This window comes from Grampus griseus, assembly GCF_964374135.1.
Source record: "Grampus griseus genome assembly, chromosome: 9".
Lineage (NCBI taxonomy): Eukaryota > Metazoa > Chordata > Mammalia > Artiodactyla > Delphinidae > Grampus > Grampus griseus.
Genome location: NC_139003.1, coordinates 98,046,365 through 98,068,292, shown reverse-complemented (window position 1 = coordinate 98,068,292; position 21,928 = coordinate 98,046,365).

Here is a 21,928-nt window from a genome sequence, read left to right as displayed (position 1 = left end):
CTGCAGGCTCTGGCACAGATGTGGCTCAGGGCTGAGGCTTGACCATCCACGTGGCTTAACCCCCATGGCTGCTTCTGTTCCAGCTCAGGAAAGAAACAGAGCCCGGGCCCATTTTGGTCATGGACAGATAGGAGCTGGCTCCCTCACCCAAACTCCATTTCCTCGCGGCAGGGTGAGCCCGTGCGGGCTTTGCTTTCTGCTCTACTGAGGTGCCCAGGAGACTCTGCTGTGAAGCGGGAGCTGCAGTGGCCCCGGGGTTGATGCCAATAGTGGAAGGCAGAGCGGGCGGAGATGGGTTGAGTCTTGTCCAACAGAAGGTTCCCACTGGGCCCTGGACCCTTGATCAGTGTCACAGCAGAGAGTGAAGTGGGAGGAGCTCTGGTTCTACTGCCCTTACGGGTGCGCTTTCAAGGACACAGTCTGGATTTGTCACCACGGCTCCAGGCTGCACAGAGGACTGTCTGAGACCCCGCACTCCCAGCCTTGCTGGACGGGCCCCTGCCATGTGGGGAACGTCACACTCCCTATTCATCACTTAGCCACCTATCAGTGACCACACCCCCTGCCCCGCCCACTCGGGGTCCTGGACGTATCAGTGACGGCCCGTTTGCCCCGCCTGCTTGGGTCCTGGACCTATACGTGAACACCCTTCCACTCTGCCCACTCGGGTCCTGGACCTATCAGTGACAGCCCCTCTGCCCCGCCCACTCAGGTTCTGGATATATCCCTCCACCCTGCCCGCTCGGGTCCTGGACCTATCCGTTACCACCTTTCCGCCCGCCCACTCGGGTCCTGGACCTATCAGTGACGGCCCCTCCGCCCTGCCCACTCGGGTCCTGGACCTATCAGTGACGGCCCCTCCACCCCGCCCACTCAGGCCCTGAATCCATCAGTGACAGGCCCCTCACCTGCCCACTGGGGGACATCAGTTCTGACCCTTTGTCGTCGTGGTGTTTTGTCTCCTAGAGGTTTGTGTGTGGTTTCATAGGTCGTCGGATAAATTGCCCCCATGGCCCAGGGGTCACATTTCACAAAGCAAGGGCAATGGAGCCTGGGTCAAGGCTGAATTGGAGTTTCCAGGCGCACCTGGGGTACTGGGAAGGGACATTTTACGACCTGGGAATGGGCTGTATCTGGACACAATTGAGGCGCAGGGTTGTTGAATTGGTAACAAGAAAAAAGGTCCAAGAACAAATGGCCTTAAAGTTCCTGAGGAATCAGACCACAGCCCAAGCCTGGGCTGGAGCAATAGTAGGGGTGGGATGGGCTCCCCCAAAGCCTGTCACCTGTGGTGGTTCAGTAAAAGGGATTCTGCCACAACTGACCTGGCTCCCAAAGCCTCTTGTTCCCATGGACCTGAGACTGCCTTCCCCAGCCCAGAGACACTGGAGTGGTGGGGACACTGCCAAGGGTCCTGCCCCATCCAGGAAGCACCCTGTGTCTCCCACAGGCAGGGGGTCCCCCACAGCAAATGCCAGGCCAGGGAAGGCTCTCTGAGCCGCAGGCCTGCCACCCCTCCCTCACTGAGACCCCCTCCTCCCCTCAGGCAGTCCCAGGGGGCCAGTGAGAGCCTCAGAGCAGCGGATGAGCCAGGCTGAGCAAAAGCCTGAACGGTTGATGGGAACGCAGCCCATAGCGGCTGGGACCTGGTGCTGCCCCTACACAGGGCCATGCCCGCTGACACATGAGACTTAATCTGGACCCAGGGTCTCCTAACATAACAGCCCAAGTATCCAGAATATGACAGAAAATTACCTATTGCACCAGGAACCAGGAAATTTACAGCTGAATGAGAAACAATTGACTGAGGCCAGCTTCCAGAGGAATCTGGTGTTGGGATTAGCTGGTGAGGATTTAAAGCAACCGCTGCAACAGTGCTTCAACAAGCAAGTCACAAATGCACGGAGAAACAGAAACAGACACGGCAGAGAACTGGAAGTGATGAAAAAAGCCGAACAGATTACAGAACCAACATGTATGAAACAAGTTAAAAGCCCACTGGAGGCTCAGTAGCAGAGTGGGGATGAAGGAGGAGAGAATCCGAGAACTTGAGGACTGAGCAACGAGGTCTCCAAGCTGAATGGCAGAGACTTTAAAAGGATGAGGGGACCTGTGGGACAATCGTCCTTTGTATCACTGAGTCCTAGAAGGTGAAGGGAAGGAGAGTGGTAGTATTTGAAGAAATGACCCAAACTCTCCAAGTTCAGCAAAAGACATGAACCTGCAGATTCAAGAAGCCGAGTGAACCCCAAACAGGAGAAACAGCAACAACAAAAATCCACGCAAAACGTAATCATCATGAACCTTAGGACAGCTAACGACAAAGAAAAAATCTTGAAAGTAGCCAGAAAGGAGTGGTGGATTATGTATACTGAAGGACGACAGTGGATTTCTCATATTAAACCATGACGGCCAGAAGGAAGTGACACAGTTTTCAAGCCTGAAAGAAAAGAAATATCAACCTTGAATTCTATGTTCAGTGAAACGACCTTCAGGAATAAAGGGAAAATAAAGACATTCTCAGGTGAAGGAACTAAAAGAATTAGTTTTTAGCAGGCCTCTTCTTAACAATTGGGCTAAGGGAAGTTCTTAGAACAGAAAAGAAATGATGAAAGAAAGAAACTTGGAGCATCAGGGAAGAAAAAGGAACAATGGAAAGAAAAATAGACTCTGCTTTTCTTCACAGGTATTATAACTCAGATATGATTTGATGATTGAAACAAAAATTACACTACCATCCGATACGCAAGACAGTGATATTGCAAAGTGAGGAAGGTGAAGGGACCTCAATGGAGGTGATGTTTCCACATATCAGTCCAAGTGGTAAAATGCTGATACCAGCAGAAAATGACAAATCACTCACACACACACATATATATGTAGCAATAGGCTACATTAAATTAGTGATTAAATAAGTGATTTAACAACCACCACAGAAATTGTACAAAAAGTTATACTTAATAGCACTAAATACATCAAAATGAACTTTTAAACAATAACCAAAGGAAGGCAAGGAAACAGAAACAGAGAAACAAAAACAAGGCAAAAACAAAACAATAATATAGCAGAATGTAGCCCTAGCTTATCAGTAATTACCTTCAATGTAAACGTTTGAACTACACCAATCAAAAAACAGAGATTGGGCTTCCCTGGTGGCGCAGTGGTTGAGAGTCCGCCTGCCAATGCAGGGGACACGGGTTCATGCCCCGGTCCGGGAGGATCCCACATGCCGCGGAGCGGCTGCTCCCGTGAGCCATGGCCGCTTAGCCTGCGCGTCCGGAGCCTGTGCTCCGCAGCAGGAGAGGCCACAACAGTGAGAGGCCCGCACACAGCAAAAAAAAAAAAAACAGAGATTGCAGAATGAAAATACAAAAACAAAAAGCCTGGCCCAATTACATGCTGTTTACAAGACATTTCAAATTCAATGACATTGGTAAGTTGATATTACAAGGATGGAAAAATACGTATCATGCCAACATTAATTTAAAAAATACAGAAACCACTGTGCCAACATCTGATAAAGCATCTTTAAAGCAAAGAATATTACTAGAGACAAGGAGGGACATTATACAGTCATAAAAGGATCAGTCCACCAGAAAGACATGAGGACCCTAAATGGACACTCATCAAACAGCAGAGGCTCAAAACATGAAGCCAAAGCTGGCTGAGCTAAAAGGAAACAGACAAATCCATAGTATAGGTGTGGACTCTACATGCCCTTCTCAGCATCTGATAGAACTACTATAGACAGAAAATCTGGAAGGATATGGAAAGCCTGCACAATACAAACAGTCACAGGATCTAAATGATAAATCCTGAACCCCACTCAACAGCAAGATAGACATTTTTTTGAGAACCCGTGGAGCATTCACCAAATAGACCAGAATTTGAGCCGTAAAGTGGAGGGCGGGGGGATCCTGGGAAAGGGCGTGGGTCCTCTCTGGGGAGGCTTCAGGGTTTCACAGACCATGTCAAGTTGCCTAGAACCTGGAGAGTTGGTTAGGACAATAAAGCAGACATGGGTTGAGTGCTTACTGTTTGCCAAGTGCAGGGCAACCACTTGCCAGTTAGCTTGGTTTATGGGGCCAAGCTCCCCTCTGCTGAAGAGCCCAGGAATCCACCCAGCACAAACCAGAGTGGGGCTGGATGGGAGCGTGATTCCTGCTGACTGGGCCAGGATGTGAGCCCCAAACAGAACCCCCCGAGAGGCATGGGTTGAGTCTGCCAACAGCCTCGGCCGGAAGCTATGGAAGCTGGCTATGGTTACCTTTTTCAAGATACAGCAACAGCTCCCAAATGGGGCGGGGACAAGTCAGGTGATCTTAGCTGCTGCAAATGAACAGCTGCAGATAGCTGCCGGCAGTGGGGTCTGCCCTTTTACAGAGAATGAAGCTCAGGGTGGGAAGAGTGTAGAGACTTGACCACAGGCTGCGAGCAGGCAGCAGGCAATTCCAGAGCCTGTGTCCTCCCTGTGGCCCTGAGAAGCCATCCCTGCACACTCTCCCCCAGTGAGCCATCTCACTGAAGGAGATGGTTCCCTCCTTCTGCACTTTGCCTTCCATTTGGACAGGAAGATTCTAGCTGAAGGGATATCCGCAGTCTCCCAGGATTTGTGCTGAAGCTGGTGGTGGCTGAGTATATCGTGGGCAGCATCTCCCCCTGGTGGCAGCATCGCTTACTACAGCAGGCAAAACCGCAAAGACCAGCGCGGTGTCTGTTAGCTGTTAACCTACAAATGGAGAGCGTGTGGAATGGAAAAGAGATTGTCTTAATACAAGGAGCGTGGATGCTGCAGCCGAGTTGTCTGGCTTCAAATTTTGGCTCTTCTGCCTGTTCACTCTGTGACTTTCACAAGCTACTTGACCAGACCAGTTTTCTCTGTCGTCCTGAGAATTAAATGAGGGAACCCATGTAAACAGTTTAGAACAGCAATTCTTTAGGGAACTGGCACTCAATCATAGCTATAGTTATCTTAAAAAATATTATTAGAGTCTTTAATCCTTAACAGGCCGATTGATGGTATTTGTGGATTAAAGTGGAGACCCACTGTACAAAAAGTGAGGCAGGGGCTTCCCTGGTGGCACAGTGGTTGGGAGTCCGCCTGCCGATGCAGGGGACGCGGGTTCATGCCCCGGTCCGGGAAGATCCCACGTGCCGCGGAGAGGTTGGGCACGTGAGCCATGGCCGCTGAGCCTGCGCGTCCGGAGCCTGTGCTCCACAGCGGGAGAGGCCGCAACAGTGAGAGGCCCGCGTACCGCAAAAAAATAAAATAAAATAAAATAAAAAGCGAGGCATTATCCATTGTAGCAGTGACCCCCTACAATAAGGGTGGGAAAACTTTGCCAAGTAAGGGCAGATGTGCTGCACTGGCGTAAAGAAAAAACGTCAGGATGAGCCTCAAACTGCTGGGGCTGAGAAGGTTTCTGTCCCGGAGTGACTAACGTGGCGGTCTGGTGGTCTCCCTGTCTCAGCATGAATAGCGGCTGAGCCAGCAAAGCTCCTGCAGGAAGGAGAGGGTGCGCCACACTTTCTTTCCCTCCTGTCCCACCTGCCGGCCTTTCTGCCCTCCACCCACGTCCCAGCCATCCTTGCCATCTGAGCACAGGTATAAAGAAATACCAGGAATGAAAACAAAGGAAACCTCCTTTATGAGGTGTTGAAAATGTTCTAAAATTGATGGTGTTGACAGTGAATTGTGGTGAAGATACGAGAAACCATTGCATCTTACACTTCAAATGGGTGAAGTGTGTAGTGTGTGCATTGTATCTCAATAAAGCTGTTATAAAAGTAAAAGCAGAAAGAATCTACAAGACTAAGAGAGCCCTGGGAGAGATAGACAGCGATCCAAGCATCCCTGCGTGGAGAGAGCCAGGGAACCGAGCCTGAGAGCCCAGGAGCCGCTGTGGCCCTGCCACGCCACCCGACGCAGCTGCCTCCAGGACCTGAACTTGATAACCAAGCGCAGATGTGCTTTCTCTGACCAACACTCTCCAGCTGGGAAATACGAAGCGCCTCCAGAGGACGAACCTGTAACTGCAGGGCCGGCCTCCTCCTTTGTGTCATGGGAGCCCTTGGGCGGCCTGTGCAGCGAAGTGAACGGGGTGGGGGTGGGGGCGGGAGGGGGAGACACCTGGGTGGGGGAAGGGAAGCTGAGAGACAGGAGGGGAAGATTAAGAAATCCAACCCCAGCAGGTAGAACTTCCTGGGGGCACACAGGTGGGCACCACTGCTTCAAGCCAGGTAAGGAGGAGTCTGATGTGGTTTTTTTGTTTTTTGTTTTTTGCGGTACGCGGGCCTCTCACTGTTGTGGCCTCTCCCGTTGCGGAGCACAGGCTCCGGACGCGCAGGCTCAGCGGCCATGGCTCACGGGCCCAGCCGCTCCGCTGCATGTGGGATCTTCCCGGACCGGGGCGCGAACCCGTGTCCCCCCCATCGGCAGGCGGACTCTCAACCACTGCGCCACCAGGGAAGCCCGAGTCTGATGTGTTTTTGGTCATCCTTTTGTCATTGGGAAACTGGGGGCGGCAGAACTTGATGACAGTGAAGAGGAGACTGGTGAGAATTTAGCAGAGGCTCGGGCTTGACCAGGAGGTGGGTGGGCTCGGGTCTGGGCTGCGGGTTTTGCTGCAGGAGGAGACCTGTAGCCGGGAGAGAGCCTTCAACCTCGCACGTACCTCAGCGGCCAGAGGGACAGGTCTGAGCAAGGAGAAGCTGGAGGTGGCCCGGATTTATCGGGGCCCAGGAGGGCGGCAGTGATTTTCGAAAGAGAGAACTTTCGCCCAGGTCCAGGGAGGTGCAGGGCAGTGGGGCATCCAGGCTGTGAAGACCTGTCAGAGGCCACGGGGAGCTCAGAGCCCAGCTACGAGCGCCTTTTCACTCTCTTCCCTCTTCCCTCCCAAGGCCCCTCCTAAGGGCCCAGCAATGAATCCTGGGGGAAGGTGAACAACTCTGAGTTAGGTTGGAAACTTGAATTCTTACGAGGGCCTGCATGTCCTCAACACCAGTTGGATCTTTCCTCGAGCAAGAGTGACATTTTATGTATAAACGTGACCAGAGTAGTCACTGGGTCCTCCTGAAGTTTCAAGTGCCTGCTCCCCTTGAGCTGACATGAAGGAAAAAGAAAGACAAAAATCCGGCTGCTGTGCTATGACCCCATGGGCCCTGCCTGCTCCACGTCTGCTTGGCCTTGGCGGGCAGGTGACAGCCAAGAAGCCGTGTCTATCCCAGCAGGTGTGCTGCACACACACGGCCCGGGACCTGGCAATCCTGGGAAACAGAGGAGCAAGGTGACGGAGGGGAAGGCTTTCCTCGTCTATAAGATGGAAATACCAAGAAAATCACCTCTCTGGATGGTGGAGAGGGGCCAACCAAATAAGTGCAGTGAAGGTATAGTTGCTGATCTCATTGCTTTTTTTTTTTTTTTTCCTGCATTGGGTCTTCATTGCTGCGCATGGGTTTTCTCTAGTTTCAGCGAGCAGGGGCTACTCTTCATTGCGGAGTGCAGGCTGCTCATTGCGGTGGCCTCTCTTGTTGCAAAGCATGGGCTCTAGGCATGCGGGCTTCAGTAGTTATGGTACACAGCTCAGTAGTCGTGGCTCGTGGGCTTAGTTGCTCCACGGCGGCATGTGCGATCTTCCCGGACCAGGGCTTGAACCCGTGTGCCCTGCATTGGCAGGCAAATTCTTACCCACTGTGTCACCAGGGAAGTCCCGCCATAGCATTTAAGGACAAAGAGAAAGCAAAGCAAGGAAGTACTTTGAAAGTGTTTTCACTTTAAACAGGAATGACTTAAAGAGGAATGGTGGCTCTGGGTGGCAGAGCGCTGCAGCGTCTCAGAGGTGTGCACTGATGAATCTCCACGTTTTCCACCGCTCTGCACGTGGGTGCGGTCGGGCTGCTCAGTCCCCACAGTGTGATCACGGGCCTCAGACTCCAATTCTTCAAATGGTTGCAATGAAGGTGGAATGAGGTTTTGCACAAGATAAACCAGTGCAAAGCCTGGAACATAGTGGTCACCATCATCGTCACCATTACCAACATCACCAGCATCTTCATCACCATCATCGTCACCCACCATGCCTGTCATCATCACCACCACCAGCAGCATCGTCACCATCCCCATCAACGTCAGTGTCATCGTTGTCATCTTTCCTGTTACGAGATGTCAGGTATGACGAGTCCCCAACCCTGCTTCCTAAGAGTTGGAGCATGGGGGTCAGATTGGGAGTACTCGGTTCCCTCCTCCACCAGACCCAGTTGAATGGAGGGGCAGAGGTAACCAGCGTGAAATAGCTGAGGAATGCTGACTCGCTGTGTGAGTGCGGCTCCGGGGCGTCTGCTTGCCCCCTTGGTAAGGAAGGAGAATTGCAAGAGCTCCTGGCATATAATCAAACATGAACATGTGTTTGCATTTTACATATGCTTGGTCTCTTAGATGGGCCTATCATCCGTCCAGTTATCCAAAGGAAAGCAGGAAAACATATGTGGAAAATGGGCATAGTTACACATAAGAGTGAAGGTTGGAAAAAAATGGGGAAAGATTTGAACAGAGACTTTACCAAGAAGAGATACAAATGGCAAATCAGCACAAGAAAATCATCTCAACGTCATGAGTCACTAGGAACGTGCAAATTAAAACCACAAGGAGATATCATTCCATCTCTCTTAGAGTGGTCAAATTAAAAAAATGCCGAGGAGACCAAGTGAGGGCACAGGAGGACCTCCTACCCATTGCTGGTACGAACGTAAAAGGCATGCAACCACTTAGGAAACATTTCTTATAAACTTAATACATGCACTTACCACGTAACCCACCAATCCTAGTCTTGGGCATTTACCCAGTGGAAGGGAAAGCTTACGTACGCACAAAAACTTATACGTGAAAGTTTAGAGCAGCTTTATTCGTAATTGCTAAAACCTAGAAACAACCCAACATCCTTAGACTGATGAGGGGATAACAAGCTGCGTCACACCCACGTGAAGGAATGTATTCAGCAAGAAAGGAACAGCTGTAGGTACACTCAGCAACTTGAATGGATCTCAGAAAAGCTATGGCGAGTGAAAGAAGCCAGGCTCCAGGCTGCCCACTGTATGATCGTGACCTTCTGGGAAAGGCAGAACTGCAGGAGGGAGAACACGCCAGGTTAGGGGTTGGGGACAGGGTGACGAGGGAGGTCTGGGAGGTGGGTGGAACTGTTCCCTATCTCGTGGCCGTGGTTACGTGACTCCACATGCTTGTGGGGACTCACAGAACTACATCAACAAGAGAGAGATTTCACTGTATGTAAATTAAAATAAATACAGGATATGAGGCCTCATTTCTGGACAGAGGCCCATGAGTTTTCGGAGCAATAGGAGTCTTTAAACTTTATTTAGCATTTACTCTGTGCCAGGCATTATCTCCTCCAATCTTCAAAACACCCCACTGAGGTGGATTCTCAGAGGTAAGCCCCACTGCAGGGCTGAGAACCTGAAGGCGGCTCAGAGAGTAGCGGCCAGCAGAGCTCAGGTCATCCAGAAGATGCTCACAGCCTGAGCACCGCTCCACGCGCTGCCGTCTGCAGCCGTCCCGCCCCCTTCCTCCCCCGCCTGCTTTATGGGGCACCCTCACCCAGGGAGGTGACAGAGGCGCGCCTCTGCAGGCCAAGGTATAAGACAAGGGACGCACGTGCTTTGTACAAATACAGACATTTACCAGGGTGAGAAGGTGGAAGTTAAGGCGATCGCTGACCGCTGGTCTCTGTGTCTTGGAGGACCCTCTGTGCTCCCAACAGCAGGAGCTGTGCCAGGCTGCAAGCATTGCTGTCGGAAGACACCTTCTCTTCCTGGCTTTGTGGAAGCCTCTCCTCCTGGAGGGGATTGTGCCCCCAGGCTCAGAGGGCTGCATCCCTGTCCATCATTCTCCTCCCCTTGCCACCACTGGGCCCAGGGATTCTGGAGGAGGGGTCTGCTCTCTAGAGTATGTGTGAGTGCGTGCATGTTTGCTGTGTATATGTGTGTATGCATGTGTGTGTATATGCATCGGAGGTCTTCCTTATCACCCTCAAAGCCCTGCAGGTTAGTGACCACGGTGGACCAGGACGGACAGGGACCACAGAGTTTCAGGGCTTCCTGCCCCTCAGCAGCCACCAGGCAGGGAGGGTCACCTAGGACCCCAGGACCTTCCCGCTGCCGGGCAGGGGTGTGAGAAGCGGCGCACAGAGCCTGCACTTCACAACCACTGTCCGGTTTCTACAACCTGCCCGACTGCTGCCTGTGGGACCTTTCCTGTCATTGCTGTCATATGTGGAAGCACAAATACCGTGGAAGGAAGGCTTGAGAGAAAAACACAAAATGATAGCTGTAGTTGGAGGGGGTGTCTTTTTTTGGGGGGCGGGTGTTTTCAGAATCGGCTGTAATGCTAAAAAAGCTTTATATTAAGGAAAATGCCTCCTTGCCGGGTCTGCGCAGTTTCCCGGAGTGCCTGCAGGGGGCGCGCGCCAACCGAGACTCGCGCGGGGCTGGGGGAGGGGTGGGTGGTCTGCGCGGGGGACGGGGGCGGGTCCTGGGGCAGCCCGGGAGGGAGATCGCGCGGAGGTGCTGGGGTCCGCGGACCGCCCCCTCGGGCCTGAGCCCTGGCTCCGTAGTCCAGCCTTGTGAAGAGCCTTCCGGGGAGGCGATGGGGCCCCAACGGGACCTCAGGGCCGGGGAAACGGGATGCTTGGCCGGGGGAGGGCTTCGTCATCCGGAATAGACGGGAACCGTAAGGAACTCTCAGCCCCGCCTGAACCCCTCGGGCGTCCGCTCGGCGGAAGGAGAAGGTGGCGGGGGTCCTCCACAGAGCTTTCTTGGGCCCGGGCACGTGTCGGCGCTTTGCACGATTAACTCGCGGAATTGCACAAGGCGTCTCCATCCCACAGGGGAGGCCAGGTGGCTGGGGACCCCCGCACCGTCCTGGGGGGCTCACATCGCCCCCGCCAACCTCCCCACCTCTGCAGAAAGGGGGAAGAAAAGCGATTCCCGTGACGTGTCCTGAGGTTTAAGTACAGAAGCAGAAGGGGAGCATTCTGTACGTAGTGACTGAGGTTGTGAACCTGCAGAGGGCTCGCTGTGCAACTAAGGCTTCCTTTCCCTGTAAGGTCACTTGTGAGGACCCCAGTGGGCGCCTGCCCAGCCCAGCTGCTTCACATGCCAGAGCAAGCAGACGGTGTGATGCTGCAGGCAGGAGGACGGTCGCCCCACCCCAGCAGGGCAGGGTCAGGAAGGGGCCTGGGCTACGGCACCCCACGTCCCCTCTCACGCCTTGATTCCCTCTCTCTGAGTGAAGACGGTACTTTCCCGGGGCACATGAACCCTGTGACCTGGCCCTAGCCTGGCTGTCCTTTGGGACATCACCCGTTCCTTCACCAGCTCACGGTGGATGGCTTTGTGGGAGAGGACCCCATGCTGTAGTTTCTGGAGTTCTGACAATCCCCCACGAGGACTTCTGCTAAACCAGATGGCTTATCTTGAGTCATCCAGTTGTTTGAGTCTGACCGGGCCTCCTGAACTCTTACTTGCTGACTCTGGTAACTCTGACTGGGGCCGCAGCTGAGGTTGGCATAGGGGTGCCTAGGTTGCAAGGCAGCTGCCGCCTTGGGCCCGACTCCAGCCCCCCAGCAGGGAGCCCTGGGGGGGCAGGCTGACTCCCGCTGCCCATGTCTGAGCTTCCTGAGCACAGGGGCCATGGCTTGATGCCAGTTAAATGTCAAACAACCAGCAGAGTTCCTGGCATTTAGAGCATCAGGAGGCCAAAAAGACAGGAGGAGAAGAGAGTGGGGGAAGGCGGGGTGAAGGAAGGGAAGAAGGAAGGCAAGTGGGAAAGGAGAGAGGGAGGGAACGGGCCCCTTCTGCCCTTTCGGAGCAACCATTAGCTGGTAGACGATGTCTCTCCTATCCTCTGAGGACGCTCGTTGAGATGGTGCTGGCGTCCAAGAAGAGCAACAACACAGCAGGCCACCTTCACAGAGGCTTGCTCAGCGCATAGGAAGGGGGCATTTTGTTTCTGATGGGGTGTGGGGATGAAATCCTCAAGTTTGCAAACCTGGGGCTGGGGGATCCACAGAGCCTGCCGACTGTCCTGGTGAGGCGGGGAGCCTTGTCCGGGTGGCCATGGAAGGAGAAAGGCTTTGAGGAAGGGGGCATTTTCTAAGTGTTTTTTTTTTTTTTTTGGATAAGCCACGAGGCTTACAGGATCTTAGTTCCCTGACCAGGGATTGAACCAGGGCCCTGGCAGTGGAAGCGCAGAGTCCTAACCACTGGACCACCAGGGAAGTCCCCTAAGTGGGGTTCCAGAGCTGAGCACCCCATTGATGCCAGCTTCCCCACTGCCAGAGTCGTGGCTATCACACCTGGAGATGGGGTGGGGCTGGGGTGTCTGAAGCCTGATGCTGTCCATGGAAGAAAGTGAAGGCGGGTCTTCTTTAGTGGGGGAGGCTGGACTTTATTTTAGCAGTGGGACAGCGGAGGAAGGTGCAAGTCGTCTGTCAGCAGAAGAGGCTGCCTGGAGGGGGTGGGAAAGGACTGACACAGGCGGTCGGGCACCCTTGAGGCTAAAGGTCACGGATCCGAGGTGGTGGCCGCCCTCTGGCTCAGCCAGCCCAGGGCCGCCTGCATCAGGCCTGTGGTCCCAGCGTGAGTGTCATTGCTGCCCTTTCCTGCTCCCAGGAGACCTGGACTGGAGGAGGGATGGGTCAACCGCCTCAGCGTTAGGGGAGGCATAAATCATGTTCCTGACCTTTCCCCGCAGCTGTATTAGATGTTACTAGAAGCAGAAGCTGTCTCCGGGGCTGGGTACCAGGGAGGGTCCTGCCCCCAGCTGGTAGAGTGACCCTGAGCCTCTGTTCCTGCCAGGGGAGGGGGACACGCTGACAGTGACTGGAGATGGGACTAACTAGTACCTACAGCCTCATCACCCTTAAAATTGACCTCGCTTCCCTTGGGTGGGTCCGCCCCAGGCGGGGAAGCCCTCCCTCTGTCCCCCACCGCGAGGGCCCACTGGCATCTTTGTCCTCCGGCCCCTCCACAGGCAGTTGTTCCTCTGAGACCAGGAGGTGTCCCTTGGCTGTGTCCCCTCAGACACCTCCCAGAAGGCCGTTTGTGCGTGCTCTGTGTCAGACGCTGGGGACACAAGGAGGATGACACAGACCCCTGTCCAGTGAGGGAAGCAGGACACCAGTGACTCAGTGTGATGAGCTGTTCTCTTCTGGAACTGCTGTGACCTAGAGCTGGGCTTATCCTTCTCCCCCCCCCACCCCCCCTTCCCCTTTGACCTTTTCATCTCGCTGTACTGTCTTTCCCTGTTCTGTTTCCCACTCCTTCCATCCTCTTTTTTTTTTTTTTTTTTTTTGCAGTACGTGGGCCTCTCACTGCTATGGCCTCTCCCGTTGCGGAGCACAGGCTCCGGACGCGCAGACTCAGCGGCCATGGCTCACGGACCCAGCCGCTCCGCGGCATATGGGATCCTCCCAGACCGGGGCACGAACCCGTCTCCCCTGCATCGGCAGGCGGACTCCCAACCACTGCGCCACCAGAGAAACCCCTTCCATCCTCTTTTAAATGGAGCCTGGTGCATGTCTTTACGCTGTCTGCTCTGTTCTTATCCAATGACTGTGTCTGACAGTCTGTGATTCCCGCGGATTCTCCATCCCGCCTGGTGCTCCATCCCGCCTGGCCCCGTCCTGTGCATGCTGACATTTCCTCTCAACCCTTGGCCCTTTCAGAGGCACTAGCTCCGTTGCTCTGTGATCTCTGCTTTCCTGGGTGTCGTCTCCCGCAGTCCCTGGGGCCCAGGCTGTGTTTCATGGCCTTTGACAACCTGAACGCTCTCTCTGAGTCCCTCTTCTGGTGAAGTGTCCCCCTCCCAGGTGTTTCTGGGCTCGGCCACCTCCCTGGGGGGTCATGTCTTGGGGTCTCTACTTGGGTGGTGTGTTGCACATTGACTCCAGGTTTTACTTTCGTATTTCTGGGGTGGGGGTTGCCACGGCAAGGGTGAGAATTTGAGCCCTGCCCCTGGGTGCCGGCCAGCTGTGGGTTCAGTTCTTGGGAGAGTGTCTCTCTCCCAACGGACTGGGCTGGGTGACTTCCAGATGGCAGCTCCTTCCAGCTCTTACGCTGGGCCATCCATCCCGCACCGGGGACACTCTCCCGGTCCCCTGTCCCTGGGGGCTGGGAGGCCCTGGCCCTGCCGACTCTTGGGGTTTCCTCTTCATTTCTCTCACATGATGTCACCCTTTCTTGAGTCAACGAAAAAATCAGTAGATCTAAGAAATAAATGGAAAATTTTATTTGAGCCAAACTGAGGATTAAAATCCCGGGAACAGCCTCTCAGAAAGCTCCAGGAACTGTTCTGCCCATTAGAGGTCAAAGCACAGTTATGTAAGTTTTTGAGACAGAGGGCTGTACGCTAAATGATGCGTTATTGACCGTTTACACAACCCAGATCTACACGTACAAGGCGAGTGGTGGGTCATGGGTCACCATGGCCCCTTACAGGATTCAGAAGGAAGGTTCTCTCCTGAGGGGTTCTGGTTAATGCAAATGGGCAATACACACCTAAGAGGACGGAGGAGGCCCAAAGGGGCAAAGAAAAATTTATGTTTCAATTTTTTTTCACCTTGCCAGAAAAGATGAATTTTATTTCATCGGTTGTTTCTGAAATAAGGTAGTACTTTTACCACCAAAGCCCCCCTTGGGGCTGCTCTGTACCGCAGCTGCTCCCAGCGTGGCCTTCTCCACCCAGCAAGTTGCACATGGGACTCAAATCCCAAGAACCAGCGAGACCTTCCCCTCTGCTGTGGGCTCAGCATCAGTCCTAGGGGCACTGCTGCTCGCCGGTCACCTCACGGGACAACAAGGGGGTTTTTGTGCGTTGCTGCCCGTGAGAGGTTGCAGCTCCAGTTGGACCACTGACCTGATGGAGGGGCTCACCCAGGGGTTCCCTCGGTCCTCATCTGTACAAGGTGAAGTGTGGACTAATTGATCTGGGATGTGCGCTCTCATACTCCTCGATGTGTAGGGAGAATTTACGTGAAGGCGTGCATGGCGACTTAAAGTTCCGCACCCAGTGCGTGCGCGCGCGCGTGCGTGCGTGTGTGTGTGTGTGTGTGTGTGTGTGTGTGGCATGGGGAAGGGCATGGAGCTTTCATGCTCTCTCCAGGCACCCCACTCTCCCCAAACCTCTACCTGGTCACCAACTGGGAAGCTCCCTGAACCCTGACTTTCTGGGCTTTTCTGGAGGCTTCGTTACATAGGTAGGATTGACTAAATCATTGGCTATTGGCCAATAGATTGATTGATTCCCTGGAGGTCAAGGCAGGTGGGACTGAAAATTCTAACCTTCTAATCACAGGGTTGGAGCCACTGGCAACCATCTCCCAGGCCCCAAAACGTCCAAAATCACCTCATTAACATAACAAAAGACACCCTTATTGATTTCCTCACTTAGGAAATTCCAAAGTTTTTAGGAGCTCTGTGCCAGAAATGGGGACAAAACCCAAATAAGAATATATATATATTCTTATTATAAATCACAGCGTCACTCAACCCCAGGGCAGTGAGTGAGGTGGAGGAACCCTGGAGTGGATTGTCCCTCAGTGTATTCAATTCCATTTTAGGGCAAATTATTTCTCTCTTTTATGCAAGCACCGTATTTCTCGTAATGAACCAAATTCCATTAAATATGGTGTCTTGGCTCTGTGGAACTTGACAGTTCTTCAAAATCATGTCATTCCCCAGTGAGCCATAAAAAGGGATGAGTCCTACTTTTTCTTACCCCGTAACAGATTTTTTTTTTTTCATGTTCTCTACCCTCTCTTCTCTTACTCTGAAAACAGATATTTCTTAAAAGCCACCAGTCTGTGGTATTTTCCTGAACAAGTGCACGTTTTAAGGTAGTAAAACTTTCTGTCATGTGATTCAAAACCTGGAGCTGGCCCCAGCAAGGGAAAAGTTTGGGCCAGTTTCAAGGATCTGTTTTTTACATGCTGTTTCTGTGACTGCTGAGGCAGCCCATGGCGTCAGTTCTGACGTCACTTCTTCCAGGGTGGGGGGAGACTGCCAGGACTGAGGCACCTTCCAAGGACAGCCAGGCCGCCTGGCTTTCTGAGCAGCTGCGAGGGGTGCCCGAGCGGACCGGGTTGTGAGGGGCTGCTAGGAGTCAGGGTTCACCCAGGTCGGGTTAGGATGCTGTGTTCCTCGACTGCCATCAGTGGATGCGACAGAAGCCAGCAAAGGCCGCTGCTCAGCAGAAGCAAACTTTTCCCGCTCCGCGTCCCCAGGGCCTGCGGCTCTGTCTTTCCAGCTGCAGGTCAGCCGTGATAGTGGCTTCGATCCTCGTGGCCCCGGTCCATGGCAATTCTGCATCCTCAGTCAGGGACGGGGCCTCCCTCTTTACGCGGATCTGGGACATCCCGTTCTCACAGCAGACGGAAAAGGAGGCCCCGGAACAGCAAGGCGAATGAACACCTCCAACGGCATCCGCTCGAGTCAGTCCCGTGTCACACCTGCTCCCATCCTGTCATTCCTGGCAAGTCACGGGAGGAGAGTGCCGCCCAAGGCCAGGAGGCACACAGCATCTAAGAGGCCGGGCACTGACCCTCACGTGGTCATGGGTCAGGGGTCACAGTCCCCTTGCATGAGCAGGGCCAACTAACTGGGACAAGAATACAGGTTCCCACGTGGTCTTTTAGGTGCCGAGGGCAAAAACTCAACCTCAGCCAGGCTGAGAAAAGAACACAAAAGAAAGCCAGATGTACAAAAACAGAAGCAGAGGCTCACCCCACTCCAAAGATGTTCTGCTTCTGCAGGTCTGACCAGGAGTTAATGACCCAGCCTCCACGTTGGGCGTCTCCAGGGGGGCTTGCCTTCTCTGCACTGACCCCGTCCCCTCTCGGGCCTCCCACTGCGAGCCTGACGGCCGGCCACGGCAGCCCAGCCTGCATCTTCTCAGCATCAAGCTTCCCCCACATGAGAATCGCTTTTCCCGGGAGTCCAAAGTCTCTTTGCTTCTTGTTTTTGAATTTAATTTAATTAATGAATTTTTTATACAGCATGTTCTTATTAGTTATCTATTTTCTACATATTACTGTATGTATGTCCATCCCAGTCTCCCAATTCATCCCACCACGACCCCTCCCACCCCCGCTTTCCCCCCTTGGTGTCCATACGTCTGTTCTCTACGTCTGTGTCTCTATTCCTGCCCTAAAAATAGGTTTATCTGTACCATTTTTCTAGATTCCACATATATGCGTTAATATATGATATTTGTTTTTCTCTTTCTGACTTACTTCACTCTGGATGACCAGTCTCTAGGCTTCTTGTTGAGTCAGATTGGGGTCACCCTTTCTGGACCCCCCTTGGGTTCAGAGGATTGTTCTGATTGGCCAGGCCCGAGGCCGCCCTATTGGACTCAGCTAGATGAGAAGCGGGGAGAATGGGTCCTGGGTACCAAGGCAGAACCCAAACCAGTCTTCTTAGTCCCTGGAGTCAGTGACTCGTTTTGAGACCAGGCGGGTCACTCTTGGTGCATTTTATAGCCGATTATGTATATATTTGCATTGGCTACTCAGAAGCTCAGAGCCAATATTTTTCCTCCAAATTTATTTTGAATTTTTCAGCCCTCACGGAGCTTGATTCCAAGCGAGCACAGCCCACATCCATCCGTCATCCCAGCAGTCACTTCTGATGTCCTCGTGGGTACCGCCCATGCTCACCCACCACCTAGGACCCCATAAACATACAGGTGCTTTGAAAATTAAATCAGACGATTATACATTGGAAAAGCTTTTGTGTTTTTCCTTTGACTATAAGCAAATGTTATTTTCTTAAGTTAGTTCTGTACCCTGAAAAAAATAAATAAAAGAAAAAAGTGTCTGCTAGGATATAGAAAATTCTTTATTCTAGACTTCAGAAAACTCATGGGGAAATGGATACATCTTCCACAGTTTCTCCAGTCCGCATCCTGAGTAGTGTCAGTGGAGAACGAACACCTGAGGCCACTCGATTAAGAAGGTTTAATTGCGGGGGAAGAAAGGGAAAGGAAAATAAAAAATCAAACACGGCAGTGCTGTCAGTTTAATCAAGGTTTGTGAGTACGAAGCGGAGTCTCAGACAGGCCAGAACTTCGGAACAACTGCCAGAACTTCGGAACTGGCACTGCCAGAACTTCGGAACAACTGAGGTGGTCTGCTGCCAGACCTTAGGAACAACTGTCAGAACTTTGGAACAACTGAGGAAGGCTGGCAGGGCTTCCCCATCCCTCGACGGCCATCTCTCTGTTTGTTCACCTTTGTTTCCCCAACACCCAGGATGATCCCTGGCACGCGGTGGGTGTCAGGTAAATGTTGGGGTAAATGCGACTGAAGCGGCACCCACATCGCCCCATCCTGAACTCGACTTCATTTCCCTGTTATCACTCCCAAAGATCCTGATCACGTTCCTTCGTTCGCTGTGTTTTCCCTTCAAGAAAGTAAACTCCCGCGGGTGTAGTTGGCTTCGCTTCTTACTGGTTTTCCTCCGGTTTGCACAGGGCCTGCCCACACTGGGCCTCCCAATGTCCTCTTCCATGGTCAGGAGGGGCCACCACGGATTTGAGAGTCAGACAGTTCTCTGTTAGCTTGGCTGCCATCACAGAGCACCACAGGCCGAGGGTCTTAAATAAGAGATATTTGTCTTCTCATGGGTCTCATAGCTAGAAGTCTGAGACCAAGGGGCAGGGTTGGTTTCTCCTGAAGCTTCTTCCCTTGCAGATGGCCGTCCTCTTGCTGTGTCCTCACGTGCCCGTTTCTCTGTGTGTGCTTAGGATAGGGACAGAGTAAAGGGACAACGTAGGAGATTAAATACTTAATCCCACCAGGGAATCATAAGTAGAGGAAAAGTATGGGAGACCCTGTAAGTTAATGATCCTTCAGGAAAGCAGGCTTGTTTAACAACAAACCATGCAGACTTGCTTGGCAACCAAACCGTGCAACAGAAGCACGAGACGCGGCCAAAACAATAAAACGATGGTGCAATGAGACCTACATCCTGCCCATGGAGGTCAGCAAGTTAATGACCCTTGAGGGGCTTTTTCTTCATGTGCTCAGAGCAGAAATATAGGGGGAAGGTGACATTCTACTGAAATTTGAGATTTACCCCATTTCAGTATATGTTACTGGCTTTTTGCTCATTTCCGTAGCACCATGACAGTCCTGGTTTGACCAGGGAGGGACAAGGAAACTCCCCTGCCCTGTGTGGAGGAGAAGCTGACGATGGAAGCTTGACATCCACTCAAAAATGAGGAAGAAGGTGGTCTTCCCCCACCCCCACTTTTCCTTTGATCATAAATATGTAACCCACCCGGGTTTCCGGGTGGCACTCCCTTGCCTGCCCGCTGGTATCTCTCACAAGCGTCCTGTACTAATAAGCTCTTTCCTTACCTGTCACTCTGCTTCTCCCTAAATTCTTTCTGTGCTGAGACAGGAGAACTTATGCTCTGCTCAGTCCTGAAACACGTTCTGCGGTTTCACTTCTCTGCTCTCTCTCTTCTTATAAGGACATCAGTCTTACTGGGTTAGGGCCCCACCCTCATGATCTCATTGAACCTTAATTACCTCCTTAAAGGCCCCATATCCAAATACAGTCACATTGGATGTTAGGGGTTTGCCCTATGAATTTGGTGGGAGGGATCACGACTCTGTCCATAACAGTTACCCAGCAACGGGGAGCCTGCCTGAACAGAGGGATGCAGGGCTCCACGGACCCTAGGAGAGGTGACCAAAGGGAAGACCAATGTCCTCCCTGTGGGAGAGAGGGGAGGTTATTTCAGTAGAGCAGCCATGGGTGTTAAAGCACAAGGGATGAGTCAGGGTTGCAGGGCAGTGGCTGAGATGGGATGAAGCTGGAGAACTAGGAGAGCCTGGAATCCCACCTATGGAGATGGGGACTCCCCAGAGTGCTGTAACTAGAGAAGACACATGGTTAAGACGGGTGGTTGAAGACGTCAGTCCGATGGCCTCTGAAGTTTCTCTGGCACCTGGCCACCCATGTGCTTCTGCCAGGCAGCACCCCAGAGGGAGCCCAGAGCCAGTGCTCGGTCTTCTTGGGGCACCAGGGCGCCATCTCTTCACCAACTGTCAGCTGGGAGCGGAGGCCTTCGTTCCCTAGTAGCTTTTCAAGGAAGTTGCAAAACATTGTGAGGGCTTGTGGGAACCCGGGCCTCTCCTACCTTCCTTTTTTTTGTAAACAGAGAAATTGCCAAAATGGAAACTCTCTCTCCCTTGTCCTTCCTTCAAAGGGCGATAACGCGGACTATCCATCATTTTTATTTCAGAAGGATCGGCACTCCTTTCCCCATTGGCCCATATGCACTTTTGTCCCCATCAGCAATAGGATCTGGCATCTACTGATGTTTATTTCAAAACTTCATAATTAAAGAAGAATGTTAAGTGTGCAACTCGACTCTATTCCAAATGCTGGAAAGATCTGGAACAATGTAACCCCTTGGGAGAAGCTTAGGAAAGAAAGAAAAAAAAAACACATTTACAAATAACAAATTTGGAAATAACAGCTCATCTCAGTTTGGGACACATGCAACTTTCCTAGACTTTTTTTTTTTTTTTTAAATCGAGGATCTTCTGAAAATCAACAAAAAGAGGTCAATTGTAACAACAATTTCAGAATAACCATTAGAAACAAAACAAAGGAAAACATCTGGGGATGATGACTAAGAGGATGTGACAATCTGAATCAGGATCATTTTATAAAAGTGAGTGATGAGTAAATACAAAAATGCAAACCCACAAACGATCCTGTATATTCATTTGCGCCAAGTTACGGAATTTTAGCACAGTATTTTACAGGAGTATTTGTTGCCCGTGTGCCCTACATCATCTCATGAAACTGCAACTACCCAATGCTATTCTAGCATTGCTGATCAGGAAGCTCAGGGATTCTCCCTAAATCACAGGGTCTGCAGCTTGTTTTAGAATCTGTCTCTCTTGGCTGCAAAGAGAGACAGCCATTCTGCCCTGGCCGGCCCAGCCCTACCCAGCAGGTAACATGCGGAGGGGGTAGCTTCAGTGGCTCCAGTGACTTGTGAAAGGGGATGCTTTGGATCTGGCGCCGCTCCTGCCTGTGGACTTGCTCAGAAGCAGAGTTCAGCCCCTGGCAGTGGCATCTGCCCACGCCTGGTCTACCGGGGAGGCTATCTGTTGTGATGGGGAACATCTAAATGAGATTATAGGCAGGGAGGCTGATGCATATGTCCTACAGTTGTTCCTCTCCTTGCATTTCTCTTGTATGTTCTGTTTTAGAATATTAGCTTCTCTGGGAGAGGTGAGGAGTGGCAATTCAACTCTTCACGGCGCCGTCAAAATGCCCAAACTCGTTCTTGTCAAGGGGAAGACTGCACAGGTGCATTCACAGTTTAACACACATAAGAGGGATCCTGATCGACCTGGGTCTGCTGGTGGATGCCAGTGCCCAGAACTCCCCTCTCCCTGACTTGATATGAACAGGGTGGTCCTCATGTGGTCAAAAGCCCAACATCCCCGAGGCAGCTCACTCAGATCTGCTCTTCCATTTACAGCATTCTCTTTTGTCTTGCCTTCTTCTGTCTACAACGTTGGAGGCCGGGATAGCTGCCTTCTCAGCTCCCCTTGCTACTGTGGATGACTTGTGACCTCGTTCTGGGCCATAGCATGCAAGACAAAGCCTGTGGGTGGGATTCAGAAAAGCTTTCTACTGGGGACACCTGGTCTACCTCCGCCTATGGCCTTGTGCCCACCCACCCCTCTCCCAGGTTGTAAGAGGGTGTGATGCCTGGAGGCGCTATGGCCACACTATGCACACGGTCATTACCGTGCCCACTGATGAGCCTGTGGCAAGAGAGAGAGGGGGCATCGTTCTTTAATGATGCCATTGACTTCTCGAG